The sequence below is a fragment of the Lineus longissimus genome, chromosome 8 (genome assembly GCF_910592395.1).
Source record: "Lineus longissimus chromosome 8, tnLinLong1.2, whole genome shotgun sequence".
Taxonomy (NCBI): domain Eukaryota; kingdom Metazoa; phylum Nemertea; class Pilidiophora; order Heteronemertea; family Lineidae; genus Lineus; species Lineus longissimus.
The window spans coordinates 4,206,440-4,227,052 of NC_088315.1; the positions used below are offsets into that span (position 1 = coordinate 4,206,440).

Here is a 20,613-nt window from a genome sequence, read left to right on the forward strand (position 1 = left end):
ATTACACAGAAGCCACCCATTGTTTCTGAAAGATGTCAAAGCAACCCAAAGGCCTGCTAGGAGAATACGTCATATAGTGATGTACAGCCTTATCCAGAAGTAAATCTGGTACGTTGTCTCACAATTTCAAATCAAAGTAAGTACTTTGGGGGCACACTTGGATTTGGTCCGGCCTTAGTAAAGTACAGTCTCATCCAAAAGATAATTGACCTTACTTCTGTAAAAGCCTATTGGTACAAGTACACCGTGTTTCATCTACCCTCTGACTGACAGCAATTCATAGTCTTACCAAAAAGAAACATCTATGGTGATTTGTTGCAATATTTCCAATATAAATCAATCGAAACGACCAAAACTGCTAATGAATTTTTGTCGTCTTAAAACAATGGCTGCCTTATCACCACAAGTATTCTGCACATTGCAACGGCACTGTTATAATGGCATTTACCCTGAGATTCGTGTACAGTCTTCGTCAGAAGATTTCAACGCAATAACTTATCGGATATCAGGTTGAAGGAGCTTCTTTACTTGACACAATTAATGCAAAAGAATAAAATGTATCCATTATAAACATTACCGGTAGACTGTAGTATCGTTTCCATACACCATTTACCGAATCACACAAAATCACAGAAAATATGTCTGTGAACACACTTCAGCCATAGACTGTACCATATGGATGCCATGAAGCGTTTGCATGGACGGTTGGCTTGATGCAAACACGACGTTAAAAAATCACCAATACTTGGCATTCATCATTTTCATTGCTTTTGGCGAGATGCGAGGCACAGAAGAATGATTCGGATCTGATGCAAAACTATTGTATTCTACGCATCTTATTCACAACGGAATTTGATTTTGGGAAAATCCATATTTAGATCAGTGCATCAGGATTTTAGATCACATGCTGGGTGGCATGGTGTCATAATGATATCGACTGAAAAATCTTCAGTCAGAAATGATATTTTGATCGTTTATGAAATTTGTTCTTAAACAGGAAAGAGGGTCTCTGCGATATGATGAACACTGCAAAATGAACATGCACTAGATGCGGTAATTTACATATTTTGGCATTTTATAAACCAGGAGGTATCGATGGTGTATTGCTGAGGTCATTTTCAATCAAGCTCATTTGATACAAATCCTTCTGATTTTAGATAATTTCTACATTAAATCCAAATCTAACAGATGATTAATAGGAAGACAGCAAAACCTTCTCTCATTTGACCGATTCAATATTAAGTCCAAGTATTAATTCAATTATACGATTAAAGAACACTATCGTAAAATTTGAGATCGTCCCCAGCCATGATGATCTATAGCCGAGCGATTTACATATAAACGAGGCAATTCCCTCATTACTCCTATATGACATTTTCTTACTACGAAGACAAACAATAATTAGTTGATGCTACGCTACGCGGGGAAAAAACACGAGAAATTTACTACGACGAAATGCGTGTAGTATATAAATCATGCACAGTGAAGGAATTTTACGTTGAGCAAGTTATTTATGTTTTTGCAAGTTGTTAGAGTCGTTTCAATCAAATATGCAGGAACTGCTAATGCATTTTGTACATTACCCTGTGCGTAAGGTACACAAATTCTAACTCAAGTTGAGGTGGAGTAACGTCTTACGAATCATTAGATAGCTTCAATCAACTTTACTGTAATGCCCTGTGCAATATGTACATGGCCCTGTACATAATGCAGTGCATTTTTATCTCAACTTAAGATGGCACCAATGGTGAAGGTGGTCCATTCAGTGATTACAACATTGTCTGCCCAAAACTGTCCAATCTAAAATGCGACCAAGAACAGTATACTGTATATGGCATCGAAGATTCAGAACGTGAATGAATGCCTTTTTCACGCTTTGACCTTTGACCTTTTGTTTATATCAATTCATGTATCTAGGTGACCAAAAGAATTTTTTTAAAACCATCGCGAGTTTGCAGGAAATTATGTTCGAAATTCAATACCATTATCCTCTATATAAGTGGGATTAACCCAAGAATGAGATTCTTCATCAGATGAAATTCTTCCCCAACTCTCAAGATTTCCTTCATCTCTTTGTCTGTATTTTACACAAAGCCAGCTAACGATCAAGAATTGTGGGTAATACGAGTACGAACAATGAGACGCACATGTATATAGGCGAGAGATTGGCCAAATTGACTCACCGATGTTGTGTCTTAATTGGATGACGATTTGGTTATTATTAGAGATCGCAGCCCTTTGTTCCGAGAGACCGTGCGACTGATTCGAAAGTTGTTCATATGAGTGAGGGATTTGAGTGACCAGGGGTGGCTTATTTATGCTGGTGTCTGTCATCGAATTCCTATTAATTGATTTTCCGGTCAGGGGTTGATCATCTTATGAAACTCGATCTTATTCATTGTATCAATGTCACCATAATTAAACGAAGACCTTGAAATTTGATGAATAAAAGAAGTTATATACCAAAGTCCATGCAAAATCAAACAAAAAGAGACTTTGATAAAATACTCAGTAGAAAAAGAACCCACTTGGGTAACTCAAATCCAGATTCTGCTTTTCAATGACTACATCACCTCAGTTTCCAACATTTCTTCAGCGGTCAAATCGTAATCTCTTTATTTGAGCAGACACAAAATGATGTCACAAAAAGACTAATCTGCATTCCCTTTTAGACATCTAAGCTGTAAGCGCCAGAAACGTTTAAACCCAACAACTTTTTTCTCAGATTTCTGACAACTTTTACCTTGCCCCGTTCCAAATTACCTAGTAAGCAGCTTGATATGTCCATATTTGCACAAGCATTCTCAAGGCATGTATCCGCAAACAGTTTCTGTTAAGGACACCTCGCCTCCGGGCTTCCCGGGTGTTTGTCGGTCCTGTTACCATGATTACGGCTGACACAAGCTAACTTCCCCCATCTTGTACGTGGAGCAAACTCGCCAGTACTCATCAACGAGCATAGCACATAACTTTTTTACTCTCTACGGAAAAACTAGCAACGATGCAGGCTAGCAAATGGGGTAGCAGGAACGTGCAGGTGTAAATTCTACGGGGCATACTTCCATCGACAATTTACTGGCAATCTTCTCTTGATGAAAATGCGTAAATGTGACCCAAAAATGCAAACAACTTAAAAGGATCACCGAGTTCCAGTCATGGGGGATTCTACGTAGTATTGGCAATTTGCTCTAGATCGTGACGAGGGGAAATGTCACAGCGAAAAGTGGCAAAGAGATTGGAATATTTTTGAAAGGCTTCTCTAGTTAACAAGTAGGATTACGAATCTTCAGCGATTTTTCCGTGACCATCTGTTGGCTTAACATTTTCCGAACATCGGCAAGCTTAATTCTTGATTGGAACATGTCTTAATCTGTTTGTTTGTAGTGCCAACTGCAGGCAACTGAGCCTCTTTTTCTCTCTTTAAATTGGTGCCAATTGCAGGCAACTGAGCCTTTTTTTCTCACATCAAATTGTTGCCACTTGCAGGCAACTGAGCCTTTTTTTTCACTTCAACTTGGTGCCAATCGCAGAGAACTGAGCCTCTTTTTGTCACTTTCCATTGGTGCCAATCGCAGGGAACTGAGCCTCTTTTTGTCACTTTCCATTGGTGCCAATTGCAGGTAACCGAGCCTCTTCTTGTCTTCTCAAATTGGTGTCAATTGCAGGAAACTTACATGTAGCCTCTTTTTGCAATCTTCAAATTTATGCCAACTGTAGGCAACATTTTAAACATTTTTAGACAAGAAAAAGCAACAAACCGGTAGTACTAATTACACAGTCCAAAGATATACAAAGATATGTTTTTTTTTCTTGATAAGACTGTTGAATATTCAATAATACGTCTCCTGATTACCGATGACCGATCGCTTTGTCATTATCTCTGTCCAGTTGCCAGAAACGTTAAATATTAATAAGTAAGATGGAGAAATTTGCATTTTTTTATCTTTTGGTTTTGTCTGTTCCAAATCATGTTGTCGCATTACGCAGTACAACACACACAGGTTTTGAGTCGAAATATAAATTTGCTCGAAGTCAAGCGAGATTAAGCAAATGACATGAGTTTATGAATATTCATGAGTTCATCCCAACTTGTATGGGAGTTAGTCGCCAAGTTTTGAAAAGAAGATTTATCCGTAGGGAATCTGAAAGTACATGAAAGCATTTCAAAAGTATTCTCAATAGTTCACTTATTCTTGTCAGGTTTCCAAATTTACTTTGGAGGATTTTTAAACCTTGAAAATCCTTGTAGAGGTCTTCAAGGAATTGTTGCTGGATTTAAAACTCATTTATACATGTTTTGAATATCATTTGTTCGTATTTGCGGCCAGGCTCTGAGCGATCCCGATAACATCTGTTGAATACTTGCCCCACCGCTTCGGGATTGGTGGCCATCGGATGGAATTTCAGTAGCTATCTGTGGCCTGAGGGATTTTCCACCAAGTCTCACCTTGACAGACAAATAAAATAACCCAAAGCCAAGATACTTATAAGCATATTTGTCAATTTTGAACTTTCATTCGCCAAATAAACAAGTCGGAAGCCCACACTTGTCGATTATACTCACTATCTCAATGTAAATTCGGAAAACTTTACAATTGAACAAAGCCAACTTTCTGATGACCACAATAAGAATAGATGGTGAACAGATTGCCATGCTTTACATCGACAGCTTCCATACCCAAATGTCTCAAATCAAGGCCAGAAGCAAAGCAGTCAGATAGCATACTATCAACTTGTACCCCACAACCAAAACTAAATGTTTTATCACCCAAACCCAATTCTACAATAATTTTCCAATAAAATGAAACGGCTGAACACCTTTGGCAAAGATTTTAAGGTGACCTCTTCATTTCCATATTGTCCCACAACCCTTAAGTGATAAGATACAACAGTTTACCCACAATGGATTCACACCCTTTAACAATTGTTCACAATAAAATAAAATAGCCCATCATCCCTGGTCAGAATTTTCTAAAAGATTCGTCCTTTTTCAGTTCAGGGTTGTCCTTTTTCCTTCCCCTCCCAGCAGGGCAATGTAAAAGTCCTCAGATCCAACAGTTTAACCACAATAAATTCACACTCAATCAGGATATCCCCAATAGGGCTTATCTTGAACAGAGAATGCCTAATGGTTATTTACTGAGGACACTGGGGAGAAGAAGTCCAAAGCGATAAAAGTCTAACAGTAACGCTTTAAAGATTGTGTGACCAGAGCTAGACCAAAAGCTGCGTCTTTTCTATTGTGCTGCGGCCACTACGATGACGCTGGCCTTGTCCCGGACACAAAGACGCTTACGCCTGGCCGCATTGTGTTACAGTCCGCCACCTGTGATTGGGAATGACAGTCGCTATTAGCCCTGACCTCGGCAATGAGATGATGAGTTGATAATGTCACCGTGGATGAGATCTCTCGCTGCTGAGCGTGGAGTGGCCCTTGGGACCCTTCGATGGGTATTTGATTTCAGGAACTGGTTTGGTGATTCCTGACCTTGGGTTTTACCCTCAAGCAGTTTCAATTTCAGAAATCACCCAGCCTCCTGAATGCAGTTATATTTTAAATGCAACTATGAGTTTCTGGGCAGACAATTGCTTATGGAATTGGTATTTTCTGACCTTGAAGAAATGATAATGTGTCAAATTTGAATGTATTTGACCTTCAGTTCATATCTTGTTTCATCACTCTGCACATGTCAAACATTACTGGACGTCCTCCATCTTTTTAAGAAAACAATTAGTGTGAAGTCCGAGAGTTGATATCTGGTCTAAAGTCCAATTTTCGCTCCAAGACAAAGGCAATGCGTCTGCCACCAGCAAAAGATATTGAGCATTTTCACATTTTCGTAACCAGAACTGGTGCTTAAAGTGTTTTTAACTTCTGAAGGGGGTGACTTAAGACCTTGAATAAATCCCCTTGAGGGTTTTTTCTTCTAATCTCTATCATTTAAGGAAAGACCACGGTCACTCTTTTGTTCTCTTTTTAACCCAAGTGTCAAATTTGAATGACTTTGACCTTGGGATAATCTCACATCATCATTACGCATATTATGTCCATGTTCGGACATTTGTGACTTTGATAGACTTTAATAAGGGTATCATATCATTTGAAATTGATTGTCAACCTCAATTATGATAAATATTTACTCAGAGAACCCAGCTCAAGAATCTTTTTAGATGATTCTGACATTGTTGTAATACAAATACCAATTATTGGAGATTTCAAATACAACCATATGTCTTTATATTGACTGTCAATTGTAAATAAACCATATGTCTTTGTTGACTGTCAATTGTAAATAAACCATTAGGTTCCAACAAGTTTGAAAAGGAATCAATTAGTTTACACAATAAGTGCTGCAGATGGTCCAAACTATACTTGCAGCAAAAAGCTGGCAAACGTACAAATTGTACTTTTCCCATACCACTTTATTACTTTACATTTCAGCCTACCGCCTCATCATGAAGAGTATCTTGGCAATGCACTATCAACTGATAGAAATATACAACACCAACTCGAATATGCCACAGTTCCACCCACATCTGTACAGCTTTTCCCATTAGATCTACAGACAGTCAAGAAAACTTGCCTTAAAACAGAACCTAATCACTTTTGTCACAACCTGCATCAAAAATCGTCACAGCTTACAAAATTCCAAACGTGTATTACAAAATGAATGAAAATGAATATTTCATATCGACATCAAAGTGTCATTTTTTTCCGGTTCACACCGAAGCCAACCTCTCTAATGCATAAAGAAGATTGCATCGACTCTGCAGCAAACGTAAGAATTCCTCATATAATATTCCCCTCGCTTCAAACGACAAAAATTCACCGAAGAAATGAAATTTTGCAATCGCTGCACGATCACTCGGCCCCGTTACGCAAAACAACTTACACGTAATCGATAACTAGGCAAACCATGCTGCTGCACCTGTGAAAATACGCTTGCGACAGATATACCGAGACAAACATCAAAAGGTAATTTAAGCTACTCACTCGATACTGATATCCTTATTGTAGTTACCACATGTCTGCCGCACGTGGTCCTATTAGCGGTGATGTTATAAAAACGAGTCACATATATGAGAAAGTTACGGAACTCGAGAAAGTCCTTGGTGAGGGAAGACTTTATCGTGAAGGGCTGTCAATAAATCGTCCATACAGACATTAGAGACAGAGTTCCAGTTTTATACTCAACCAACACGTGGTCCAATTATCGTAAGTAAGTCCATTCACACTTGAAAGAAATTCTCATTATAGACAATACCAACAATACCCATTGTTGTTAAGTCCGTCCTCGTGCATGTATCACCGAACCACAGAGAAAGTTCTTGTTTTTGATTAAACCAGGTGAGTCACTATTCAGAACCACCGCGGTGATGCGTACACATTGACTGATCCACGACTCATCGCGACCATACTTGTAATAGCGAGAAAATATGACGTATCACACTGCCTGCCACCCAGAATCTCTCATCAGCGCGAGACAAACCGTGCTCCCTGTCAAGCTCCTCCCTCTTACAATGAACGTACTCACAATCACATTTAACGCATGCACATATCATTTACGCAGATTAATCGAAAATCGGCGAGTGAGATCACAAGAGCGACAGCGGCAGTGAACATTCTGCATTATGCATCAAACTCCACATTCAATATGTCCCGATTTGAAATGCATGTTACGTAAACTCAGCTGTGTCTTGCTTCGTCCCAGTTCAAGAAGGTCTCTGGCTCACGACCATTACGTTCAGGAGACTGACCACAAGTTATCAGATTTTATAGTAAGCTTGAATCAGAACCAAAATTACAATAATTTCACTTCAAGTTTGAAAGATTCAGCAGAGCAAGTCATGAGAAATGTGTATACAATGTACACATAGTATTGTCAACTTGGCTCGAAACAAATTCTCAAAGGAGCATTAAACGTGCTTCAAGCTCTGCAGTTATGCATGTCAATATGAGAAAGATGGGGTAAAATCCATCGAAGTGAGGCGGGTACAATGCATGCCCGCTTCAGATTGTGAAATGGCCATATAAAACAAACACAAGGGCAGGAGGCTGCATGCGAGGAGATTCAATACGGATTCATGCCTGACATGATGCCTTTGTCAAGCGTGAAGGTTAACCATTGTCGGAGGATTTCATCAGAATCTTTTAGTAGAAGAATTGACATGTCAAAGTTGCACATGTTCAAATTCAACAAAATTTCAACAAAACTATTATGATTCTGATTTGAACAATAACACTGAACAGGCATAAAGGGGAGTCATGTTAAACTGATTCTGTAATTCTGTGGAAGAGTTACTTGCTTTGCCATTAGATAGCATCGTTGGTATCGATCTAAAGTCACCAATATGTCAAATAGACATTTCTCATACCCATTGCTAAGCTTCCTTCTCTTGTACCCTTCTCTTTGCGACCCTAATATATAGCTCAACATCTGAACCCTTCTAACAGAGAGGGATCAACTTTTTATCAGCATTATCTATTCTTCCATCAACAGAAGTCAGCTTGTTCGCTTTTTTTTCTCCATTTGGTACAGATGACTGAACCAATGATGTCATGCAGTAACTCACAATCGTCCCAATTGTGGCTCCAAAGGACTTCAAGTTTTTAATCGTAGTTTTTAAGAGATTATCAAAAGAGTCATCATTAATTGAAAAAAATATATACATGAGTGGACAATTTGTTGCGGTCCTTCTGAAATCACTTGAGTTATAATCCACTGAGGATAAAAAACACACAATGCTTAGTCATATGTTCACTCATCAAAGGACCTTTAATCCCTTTCGAAGATCAATTTTTAAATCACCCATGAGAACCCAGCTGATTTGTTATGCAGTCGTAACTTTGCCTCTCAATGTAAACTGCCCAATAAGTGAGTTGTTTTTTAGTTGCTGTGATCCGCAATAATTATCTCTGTGATGAGGGATGAAAAGGGTAAAACCACAATTGCTGTGTTTGATATTAACTGGTTGTAAATGTTGCACGTTTAAGCTGCTGTACAAGCAAAATCTGTTTCTACTTGGATTCAAAGTTGTATCTGCACATCTAATTTTGCAAACCAGAAATACTCATATTTTCAATATTTTATGTCATTCATTAAAAGCAACGTAGTATAGAGTTATCAATAACACCACTTCAATGAGGTAGCAATACTTGCACAATATCTCTATCATTTCTTGCGTTGAAATTCAACACTTGCATCAAGCACACTGAATACAGTAAGCGAGTTTGAAAAATATACTTTCAGAACTTAAGATCAAGGCATGTTAGTTTCAATTTCGTTGCATGAAGGATAAATTCGAATCTGTCGGTGCTTTTGGCCGGCACCAATGATGCCAAGAGCACTCAGGAATCCCTCTCAAGTCTCCATAACTCTCCGTCATTTGAAACTGGACACCCATGTTCCACTTTGTAGCAAATCATGTTTGAATCAAACATTTATGGAAGTACTTTAAAGGATTATGTGTCAAAGCTTGAAATTGTTCGAGATCGGTTTTCAAATGGTTTAAGATGTAAACTTATACCGTTTCTGGCATTTATAGTAATAATGCCATTGTACCGTTTATGCTCGTTCTCATTCAGTCGACACAAGTTTGTTGATCCCGCTACAGATGAGATTATGGACTAATAGATTAACCCATTCCTGGTGGGAATGTTGAGAGTTTCAAAAGGTCATTTGTTGAAACAATGGTTGGCATAACTTGATTCCTTGAAAGATGCCAAAACAATAAACTCATTTGCGACTGTTTATCCACAGAGCCGCATGGCCCTGTGGCCTCTTTTTTTCTCATATCTCGCTTCATATTGGTCTGTTTCACCGAAAACCAAAAGGAGATAAAAGATAATCTAATTATACACGCAGTGAAAGCATTTATTTGTAATACAGGCAGGAGTACTCACTACTCCAGAAGATGTTGATTCTTTCAATGGTCAAACTTGAAACGAGAATGTCAGGGTTATCATACCCCACTCCGCTTCTTATACTACATGTATGTACCAAGCCCCTTGCTCCCCGGAGCGATAATTACCTACACATCCTTGCACAAATTGCAAAATATATGGTCAAATAGAGGATAGCCCAGGGAACGACATAAAGCGCTCACTTCCGTTCTAGGTAATGTTGCATACATGCAATATTAATATGACGAGAGGCGGACAATTCGGATAATATTTTCACAGCTGTCACCGCTGGGCGGCCATTGTGTCATCTGCTTGCACAGATTATTGCGATTGTCGTCAGATGCAATTGTTATCCTCTTCATCTCCTTGATGCATCATACAGTTCATTTAATGCAAAGTACTTTCATCTGGTTCACATTTTAAAGACTTGGGCCATTTTTAGACAATTTCAGATTGATCCTCTGAACCAACACAATCAACTCAATCAAGAAACGGATGGTACCATTTGAAAGCGCTAATCAGGAGCTTTCCAAAGAATGGTCATGTCAATATGTTCTGACCATTTCTCAGTTCTGATGAAATGAAACATTTCCCATCACGCAATGATCGATCCACCTAGTGGTTAAAGCATCACCTCATTAACGGATGGTCGAAGGTTCTAGCCCAACTGGAATGGAAATAGGCTTGAGATTTCATTCATTTCTCGTTCAAGATCATTCAATTTCACTTGAAAGTGACAAAGGGTTAAACTGCCAATTTCAAACACCACCCCCTACATCAATGGATGGATTGCCTCAATTTTTCACCATTAAGTGAGAAACATGAAAACATTTACATCCTATTCAATGTTGATTACAGTCATTTTTATCACATTCTCTCCCAAATGGTAACCCATACAACTGGCTCAGTTAGTTACAACTTTCCTGCTGGGGGCCTAATTGGTCGTTTTTATTGTAATCGGTACATTTAATTTGCTTCACAGCGATACCGGGATTCCTGTTTGCAATATATGTGAAGGTAGTTCTATAAAGTTTCAATTAATGTCCATAGTTCATGTGTTTAATGAGGGTGTTTGTGTAATTTAATAGATTTTCTGTTGATATTGGTCTCGGTGCATTCCACGGTTGTGTCAAATTGACACCACAATATGGATAACGACATCATCGGCAATATTAATTCAATGAAAATTGCAACTTGATTGCAGCTGGCCTGTTTGTTATTTGTGAGGTTGAGATAAAAGTAACCATCAGAAAATGCAGAATCAAACCTTTCCAATAAATGGTTATGTTATTTAACAGGTTGCACCTCATTCTTACCAGTTCTTGTATATTTCAACTTTTTAAGAAATTTCGCGATGCTTCCTGCACTTGGCAACAGAAATGCTTTCAGAGTCAGTACACAAGGGTTAATTTCATAAATGACAGTGGAATCATTAAGTGCAATAACAATATACATTCTGTTACAAACATGATATTGGCTTTTTTCTCTTTGAATAAAGTAAAGACAACACGCACCACCATGAATATTTATGGTGAATCATATACACCAATCAAAATGTTATCCCTAGGTTTAATAACACAGCACAAATATTGTGCATGGTTTTTTTGTGGAGTGCGAAATGAAGATATACATTCATTCATCTCTGGTAGTTAACCCTTTGAAGCTGCAGACAGACTATATATAGTGCATAATTGAAATTCCAGCTTTTCATTTGAACATATTGCCTATAACACAGAACCACATCACATTTAATCAGTTTCCCAAATAAGCACACAAGATTCTTTGAAACCTAAAGGTGTACTTTCCGTAAGTGTCACAGACAAATCATCCATCTGTTCAGAAAGACACCACGTAATTATACCTAATCCTTAACAAACATCACATCTAAAACGTGAATCGAACCAGATTTCCCTCTTTACCCTAAACAGACACGTAAAATCCCGCTCTGGTTTGGCTAAGGCGAATGTCGTTTTTTCTCCATTTTACTATGATAAATGAGCTAGTGTTGTTCTAGCTAAATGAATGAGTCGTATTCCCAATGCAGTATATAGTACAGTTTGCTGCACGCATACGCATTGTATATGAAGTTAATACATTCCCGCGCGGGTTGGGATTTTCATATATGAAATCGCTGCTATGCTAACGGGAGTAGCGGGGGTATTTTAGCGTCGTATCAGCTCATCAATCTCTTTAAATGAGATAATAAATGCTAACCAGAAAGTTAATAGATCCCATTGCAGAACTCGCAGAGAAAAAAACTGTCATCTCGTCCTTTAAGTGGGTGAATAATTTCGGTCTATGGGTGGATCTTTGTACCTAAAGGGTTAACCAAAAGATTGGCAATACTGCTTCCGTTTCTTTCTCTTTAAATGCATTTGCTCCATTCAGTAATTCAATGGTGATAAGTTTCAACTGCATGCAAGTCTTAATGGCATGGCGGCTAATTTATCTTTTAGAATTGCAAAATATACACATTTGGGTAAAAAAATGAACCCATTATTTGCCATTGATTAAAGCTGTGCTGATGAGAGGAAGGGAGTAGCACAAATTTAGAATTTTAGATGATTGCTATTCTGAAGTTGAATAAGGTTATGGAAGGCAGAGCAGCAACCTTGCCTGAGCTTAAGTACCCACACGATGGATTTTAGTTGCTGTGACATAGGATTAGTTACTGCAATTTAGAAGGCAGTCTCATTCCAACCACAATAATTGTATTGCATGGCTCTGACGCAGGTCGCAGTATCTAAATTTGAGCCGAGATAAAACAAAGAGAAAACTCACACAAATCAACATTTTTTGACAAATTTCATTGTACCTAAAAGCTTTTAGTCCAAAAAACATAACAACCATTCATCATTAGCCAAGTTGTACACTAATAACCCCATGGCGGAAATATAATGACTTTATACAATGTTATATGTAATTACTTAATACGTAATTACTTTATATGTATAAATGATGCCATCGCTGTATTACTCGTTTTGTGGAAAATCCATGCGCACGTTATACAAGTAAACAAATTATCTGATCTTTATGTAGTGTGATGTTACATTCAGAACACCCTCCTTCCTCTCTATCTATATTACAGGTTATGATCATGACATTCAAAATGAGGGACAACTTCACAACAGAATACGAACAAAAAAAACTTAAAATATTTTCCATCCACAAATTTATAAATCAGAATTATAAAGATGTCTGATGCAATATCTGCACTGAAATCTGACAAAACCAACTATGATGAGCCAGGTCATTGGTAATCAGGAGAAAGTCATATAAAGTCAAAATACAGCGCTAGAAGCCCCAGCAGCGATCAATTTTAGACATGTCAGAATATGACAGTTAGAAAATTACATGTACGATTGTGTCATGCTCTGTGGCGTAATGCTACAACCTCTATATTAAGGACATTATCGAGAGAGATGAAAATGTCCTCTGTTGTGCTACTTTAAAACCCCTTTATGCAGGACACTGATGTTGGCCTTAAGGAGGGCTGTACTTGATATAGAGGTGTTCTTTGGAGAGGTCAACTGATATATGATTGTGGCATGATTGGTGACGTTATGCTAGAACCTCTTTACTGATGATATTTGTGGAAGAGATGAGAATCGTTCCCAAGATGGATGTGTTTTTGACAGAATTGTTGAAATTATGTTGTCCTTAGAGTTGTCCCAACATGAGCTCAGCATAAGGCTGTTCTCTCATTGTCTTCAGAGAGAATATCCTTGGCTGAGGGTGTCCCAATTAAAGTACAACATAAAATTGTTCTGTTGTTGCCTTATGTAGAGTTGTCTACATCCACAATCCACTCCACAGCAGTGTGAATTCCATCATTGCCTATTCTTAAACAGCCCCAAAAGTCATTAAAATGATTCTGCGTAATGAGAAGTAGTAAATTAAATGAAGTCAAAAGTCAAATTAGGATTTTTGTAAGAAACTTCAGAATTGATGATATAACTTCAGAAGGGTGATTTCTAGTCGCAGGAGGGAGGGAGTTGATGTGATGGAATGCCGTAATTAGGCACCCTGTAGTAGCTAGAGTAAATGTTGTAGTAGATGTGCGAGGAACCGTGACATTAAGTCGCCAGATCATGATGAATGCCTTTCATACAACTATCAAAATAAGATTTATCTCGCCAGATTCAGAGAACCGCATCATCATTTGTTTAAATAAAATCGCCAAAAAAAACGCCACTACGAAGATTTCCGAAAACGACTATCAAATGGTCGCATAGTAAACCGTAGTAATAGTATAGCATCTACCCTTTGGAATTTGATGTATGTCGCTTGTACTTGTGGCTTTGCCGTTAGTTCCGCACACCCCTTAATATGAGGCAATATTGAGTATATGATTGATGAGCAAACCCAGCTGACATTTTGATTTCCTAAACTTATTTTTTTGTTACAGGACTAAATTGGGTTGATCAGGTAGGTTGCCGTGGCAATACTTAGGGGGATGGCAGTCACCTGACAACAAAGTCCCCCCCCCAAAATATCGTTCATTCATAGGGAACGCATCATTGATTCCTCTGACGCCAACGAAATGATAAATGGAGGACGAGAATAGACGCATTTTCTCATTCATCAATGACAGAACAAGTCCGGAGGGAACATCGTCATATTTTTTCCATTTCTGTAAAATACATAGCAATTTTGCGGCAATATACTATTACGCATCGGCAATACTAAACGTTTGCCTTCAAGGGACACAAAGCGCTGTAATTTTAATTTCATTACCTGCGTCTAATGGCAGAAATTACGTACGCAATGAAAAACCAGAAGAAAAATTAGTGCACGTAGATTGTGAAATTAGGATTGTGAAAATGCCGTGACGCTCGTATTTTCCGCTCGTTATTATCAATGGTAAAAAATGATTGATATTCTGATGAGAGATATTGGTATATATCAGTGCGGTGTACTGCAGCAAACTAGTCGCAACATTGACGTAAAACCACTAGTTCCAGGGGAAATTTATCGAACGTAAGGACCGGGGAATTCAATGGTAGAGCCATTTAGCGACCACAACAGGAAGTTATGTATCTTCAAAATGATTGGTTGTTGCAAAAGGCGTAATGTTGCGTGTTTGGTATCCATTACAAATGGGAAATCAAGGTAATGGGAAGAAGGTACAATAGGTGCAGACGTCAGATGTAAGAGCCTAGCTGGTGCTACTGGCGACTCTCTGCTTCACATCAAACGTAAATGTGATTTTTTATTAGATTTGAAACTGATCAGATCACATTGAAAGTGATCAGTTATATTTTTTTTCAAAATCAATGAAACGAGGTCATTCTTGCTATGTTGTTCTACTTGTAAAAGAGGACACGAAAAGAAACAAGAGATAGGCTATTGATGTGAACAGCTAAGAAAGGGATAGATGCTACAAACATTTCATATTTGAACATCAAATATATGTCATGGGTCCATCTTAATAAGAGGTTAACCATAGCACAAGAACCTCACAATGAAATGTTAAGACTGGGTAGTTCTTTTGTTCCTTTATATAATGTACAATAAAGGATATTCTGAGGGAAGGAACTCTGAAATAATCTCTTTGTTCACTCAGATAGCAAATGAAAAACAAAACAAAACAACTCAACAATGTTACTACTGACATAGTAAGAAGAATCGTTACTAAAAAATACCACAAATGTCGTCTAGCTTTTGTTTCATCTCATACAAACAAATCATATTTGTATTTCATTACATTTGCTGCGTTCTCACATCTAGAATGTCACAACATGTAGTTTATAAACTCCGTCTATTTATTTTACTATCTATCAGCGGATCTAGCTAATATTCTGAAGTATAAAATACAAAAACTACTCATATTCCTTATGTCTCATCAAATGCATAGAATTCCCGCGTGGAATTACAGATCCCCGCCAAGACAAAGTACCCATATATTTTTCATAATCGCATATTTCATACTTGTTTTGATACAAGTCTTAAGCAGACATAAAACCGTTCAATATATCTAATACTTTTTACTGAATATGAATATGATATATAAACTCCGTGAACTTTTTCACTTGTGAATATATGCGCAGAAATAAATGTGTTCGTAAGATCAAGAGGACGGCATTTAAGTACATCTTATAATTGAGATGTGATTTCATTAATGAAAGAGGCTGTTCTAAGACATGAGCACACCCAAGTATGAACACAAGATGTTGTGTCAGACTGATTTTAAGAGGAAGAGATATAACATGATAACTACTCTCCAAACACACCGAACTGAAACAAGACCGTAAACAGGCGGCAGTTATAAATCTTGAAAGTTACCGGTACTACAATATGGAAGGAGCGCTAAAGTGCCCAGTAAAAAGAATGTTAGTGTAAGCAAAGATATGTGCTAGTATGTTCACATGGTAAACAAGAAATGTACAACCATGCATAACATGTATTTTTAAGATAACGGATGCTGGCTGAGATACTGCCTGCCCAAAATACCTGAGGTTGTCTAGAATAGTCCGAGTGAACTAAACTTTTTGTTTCCTAAGTCGTGTTTTGGTTCTGTTTGCCACGCCACAAACCTTTTACTTTGTCCAAGTTGTGTCGTCTTGGTTAGTTCAGTACTCCTAGAAACTTATATTTTATACAATGCAATAATGATATAATTTTACCAACTACGGATTTCCCATGATAATTTTGAAATAATCTTCTGAAGAATGCTTCAAATGATTCTTCGGTGAAAAGTTTATATTTTTCCAAAAATGCAAGAATTTCACCAAAATAACATCCTTTATATCAGCTGGTAGCATCGCCAATATGGAGCATAATTTTACCATGAAGATTTTTTGATTGAATTTTCAATTTCTTCTGCATATACTGCTGACAATGCATAGTATACGGCAGTGGAATTCCTTTGCGATCGTTTCTACTACACCAAACAAACTGAGCGCCCAGAGTTCTTTTTGACAGAATTAATATCTATCGTACTCTCCAGAGGTGGGGATTCAAATGGCACCAGATCAAGAATCAAATTTCGAATTGCTAAACCGCAACTTGCATCAAGAGCATAAAGTAATATTTTCCATCAGATTTTAATATCTATTTTGCCCAGTGAGAGAAGTGAAATTGATATTCTCCAAAGTGAAGTCGTTGTGATTTATTCTGATTAGAAAGGAAAAAATTTCAGTCTGATCACTGGAGATTTCAAGCTAATATTTCCACTCTCCAAACCCGGAGGAAAACATTTAACAACACTACAATGGTTTATTTGATAAAATTGTGTGGGAATTTTCAGACTCCAGTCATGAAGAATGACAGAGTGATAATCACATTCTCCAGATAAATGGTAAATAAAAAAACACAATTTTTCAATGTAACTTCCTCTTATACTCTGAAACCTCGCGTTTGAAGACTGAGACATCTATGTCATTGATAAACGAGAATAATGTCTTGTTTTAGTGATTTTGATGGAAGACAACGCTCTATGACGATGATGATGATAAAAAGTCTACTATAGCTGATTGGGATTTTTGAGTTATAGTTTGATGCGAGAGCGTAGTATAGTAATAGTAGCAGTTGCTACTACGAGAACCTAATAATACTTTATGGTGATCGATCGGCCTATTTGGCTCTGCCGTCGAATAAACCACCGCCCCTCTCATCTACGATGTTATTGACTTAGATGGATCAACATTTTGGTGCCGGGTAAATGGCCTGTCTGGCTTGCGTAGTAGGACGATGCTCATTTATCATTTGTAGCAGTTACGTTGCGTGATTTAAAATCCTGGTCTTCTGATTCGTTAACGCTTGGTCACATGGTGGATTTATACTGACAAATAAAATAGGGTTTATAGATTGTGGGTATTAGGTTGTCAGTTTTGGTTTACAAGACATTGGGCAGTCACAATTTTAAGACACTTGCCATATGATTTGGTAAGTGATGGTCACATGATTTCATATATTTAGTGTCACACCTGCCTGGTTTAACAAATGACACCTGCCAATCAGTATTTTGTTCATTTTTAAGAAAGTCAAAATCTTTCGATCTGAAAATTATTTAGTCGGGTTATTTATCATCGGCAATGCCATAGATAAATGGAGGAAAAGATGTCCAGATATCTCTTAAGCATTGCATTTCAAACATTCCAGAGACCAACCAGTGTCAAATTTTTCCCTCTAAAAACAGTCCATATCTACTTTGATGTTGAAAAAACGACTAAGAACCGCCCAACGTCTTCTCCAGTACCAATAAGTAACATGCCACCAAGGCGTAAAAACACTTGTAGCTCATATTAAGTATATCAGCCTTAAACCATTATCTAGAATGGCAATTAAGAAGAAAAGGTCAAGTGGCGTCACCTTTTAAGGGTGGCGAGTTTTTCTGGCATCGACGTACCCTTAAAAGACATAAGATGATATGAAGATGACTATGCACTAACAGCCTTAGGAACGACGCGAGAAAAAGGGACGACTTATATGACAGGAGAACCAACTGAGATTCTTTAACCCTCAGGACTGACAGGAATATGTGCAGATGAAAAAACATAACCTTACATTGGAGATCGTATGATGCAATTTGAAGAAAAAGACTTCATCAAAAGATAAATGATGCCTTCTTTAAGGGCTGAGCAAGAGCTTTCAAATGAATGGTTAAAGTGTTATGTTTTTACTAAACAAGTTGTCAAAGTTTTCTCCCCAGTCGTCAGGATGATTGACAAAACTGTTCGTCATTTTGACAAAATATCAATATATTCCCCGCTCTTGGCGTCAGATATTGTCATCAGTTCCTGATGATTAAACAAATCCTTGATTCCGACAGCAACTTTATTGTATTTCTTATGACACACCCTGTACATCCCTTAGTTTTTCACTCTCACAGGCGACTGAGGGCAGTTTCCTTAACAGCTCCGCTAGCTATTGTTAAGTCGTAGTTTTTGCGCTCAATATGTATAATGTGGGAAGTACTTCCACGTCAAGTTGCCATACAGTATTGACAGTTTCGCTACTTGACACGTCAGCGGGGAAGTGCAGCAGCCACCGACAAGATTGTCTGTTATTCGCTAAAAACTTCCCAAGAAAACTCGTCAAACTAATCAGTGTCTTTCTTTGTGATTTCAAATGGCACAGAGTTGATAATGAAGTGGCACACCCATGACATGTGACCGCCTATCTCCTAAGAGATGATATGATGTTAGGATGTATGCAGTAAGACAATAAGAGACATCGCCTAATAACTACTCCATTCCTCTGTCTAAAACCCCTTTGATACCACCCAATAAACAATAAAAAAAGTGTCCAGTTAGGTGCCACTGGAATACTAATGACTCAGTGTCATTTTGTGCCATCTCTCTGCATCATTACGCTGCGATAACTTCATTTATGCACAACCCCTGTGTCATATCTAATTCACTTGGTTTATCTACTTAAAAATAAGCCCGGGCGATGGGTCGTGTTTTTGAGTTGTGTGAACTTCGATTATGATGTGTTTTGATGGACTTATTAGAGGATGCGGATGTGACAAGTTTTGACTTAAAGGGACAACTTGGGTGTGAGATTTAGGTGACCAGGATGCTAATACCCTGGTCTACTCACCATGGGTAGCAGTATCGTATAGAGCCGACATACATTGTACAGTACAACCTCTCTATTGCGGACACCCATGGGACTGGGCCCAGGTGTCCGCAATAGAGAGGTGTCCGCAATAGAGAGGTTATGCCAAATCGTCCGATAGGTGGATTTGAAGTTCCCGCCTTGCAGGTCTTGGTTTTCTCTGTGTCGACATCTAGCGTAGAAACTTTAAACCTGTTGGCTGATCGGTATTTGCTTGTGATGTTGCGTTGAATGACGTGAGCTACTTTGGAACTCAGAGCGTGAATAATCTCTCTAGTAAAAGGTGCCCCTTTTATTGCAAAATCTCCTCGACATGTGATAATGTGTCAAAAAACACCATAATTTCTGTCCATCAGCCACCTTTGATAAATAATTATTTTTTTCTAATTTCTCTACTAACGCATATTCGCCGCAACACTGACAAAACCGCGTGGATTTATGAGTGTCCGTAGACACAAAAGGCCTATGTGATTAGTTGAAAAGATGAGTAAACAAATGCCACGGCTTAATTAGGATACAAAAACACAATGCCAATGCCGCGGCTTAATTAGGATACAAAAACACAATGCCATGGGGTAATTACGTTGATTAATTGCGCGAATATCACACCTGTCGGGCCTACTTGACTCTCCAAGCGCAAGCGGGAAGCCATTGTTTTTGCCTACTGTCCGTAATTGGGAGGGAATTGGACCAAAAATTGGCTATCGCCCTGTCCGCAATTCGGAATAGAGAGGTGTCCGCCGTACAGAGGTTTTTGTTATTGCAAATGACTTAGAAAAAATCGGGACTGGCCGGACGTGTCCGTTATGTAGAGGTGTCCGCCTGGCAGAGGTGTCCGCAGAGGGAGGTTCTACTGTATAACAAATGATTTTCGTTGGTAGTGCGAGGCAGATCCGGCCAATCGCTTGAAAATTTCAGGTAGGCCTACGAATAATTCAATTCTAGTACACCGAGAGCCAACTGGCCGGCAAATTTGAGAAATATGCAACTTCAAGCTGGTTTAACTTGATCATACTTTTAAATGGCCAACTAGATAAAAATTCGGCAAATATCATGACACGCATCAGTAGCATAGCAAATAGAAGGCTATACTTTACCAAAATTTGAATGTTCCTCCTGCTTCCAAATGCTACATGTGCCAAGTT

At 38.2% G+C, this 20,613-nt stretch overlaps 1 protein-coding gene across 2 annotated transcripts in view; it reads right to left on the reverse strand.

The window, feature by feature from the left end:
* LOC135492497 (uncharacterized) overlaps positions 1-20,613 on the reverse strand; it is a 126,546-nt gene that overhangs the window by 56,978 nt on the left and 48,955 nt on the right. Inside the window, exon 1 of one of the 2 annotated variants that reach the window (XM_064779010.1) lies at positions 6,995-7,369. The exons of the other annotated variant lie outside the window; for it this stretch is intronic. The gene's annotated coding sequence lies outside the window, so the exon portion shown is untranslated. Of the gene's footprint in view, positions 1-6,994; positions 7,370-20,613 lie in introns of those variants that run through there. 2 annotated transcript variants of the gene reach the window in all.